Genomic DNA, 1,132 nt, shown 5'->3' on the forward strand with positions numbered 1-1,132 from the left:
CCCCCAACCCCCTTCAGCAGCATAGCTGGAGCCTGAGCGGGAAGGGGGGAAGGGGGACAATCCTGGAGGGCTGGCAACCCTGGTATTTGCTGAACTCTGGCAAAAAAATGAACTGTGTTGCTTGCTGACAGGGCATGTACAGGACTATGTGTATTGCATATTAGCAGTGTGCGTGCGTGTACTCTGGCACACACAAGTTCCTCAATGTGGATAGCCTAGTGTACTCTTTCCAGAAAGCCTTCAAGCAGTGTCCAGGCTGTTAGATCCAGTACAGGGTGTCCATTGCTTATCGAAGTGAGGACTGGCTTGTACTCTGGCTTGTGCGTGGGTGTGGAGCTCTGCCTATTACATTATGGCTGTGTGTCACAACTGGGACAGGGTTCGAATTACTTTTTGACTGGGGGGGGCTGCCCATCACCATGCCCTAATAAAATCGGAGACTCCCCCAGGTTGATTTTCAAATCTTACAGGGGGGTATCGTCTCTCAGCCCAGCCCCCCCCAGCTTCAAACCCTGATTTGGGGGGCCGTGTGTCAGCAGTCAGTGTACTCTGGCAGGGTATGTGGGAGGAGGTGCCATATGTTGCCCTCTGACAGGCTTTTAGTAAAAGCACACTAAAAGCATTTGTGTGTGACTTGCACTATGGCTGTGTGTATTGCATACTGCAGGGTGTGCATCAGGACGGCAGTGTGTGTGTGTGTGTGTGTGCGTGTAAGGGGGCACTGTGTGTTGCCCTCTGACAGGCTTTATATCTGTGCTGCACTATGGCGGTGTGTGCTGCATACCACAGGGTGTCATCAGAAGGGGTGTGTGTGTGTATGTGTGTGTGTGTGTGTAGGGGGTGCTGTGCTGTGTGTTGCCTTCTAACATGTTTTGTGTGTGACTTTGCAGGGTGGCAATGTGCGCTGTATGCTGGCAGGGCTTGTGTGGGTTTCACACTGGCTGTCTGTGTGTAAGCATGTCTGTGTTGGGTGGTGTCACACTGGCTGTGGGGGGGTGTCACACTATCTCTGTGTGCGCGCGTTGGGGTATCACATTGGCTCTGTGTGTGTGTGTGTGTGTGTGTGTGCGCTCGCGCGCGCTGGGGGCTGTCACACCGGGGGGGGGGTGTGCGTGTGTGTGTGTGCGTGCGC

The sequence above is a fragment of the Gavialis gangeticus genome, unplaced genomic scaffold (assembly GCF_001723915.1).
Source record: "Gavialis gangeticus isolate Ggan-Ray unplaced genomic scaffold, GavGan_comp1, whole genome shotgun sequence".
Lineage (NCBI taxonomy): Eukaryota > Metazoa > Chordata > Crocodylia > Gavialidae > Gavialis > Gavialis gangeticus.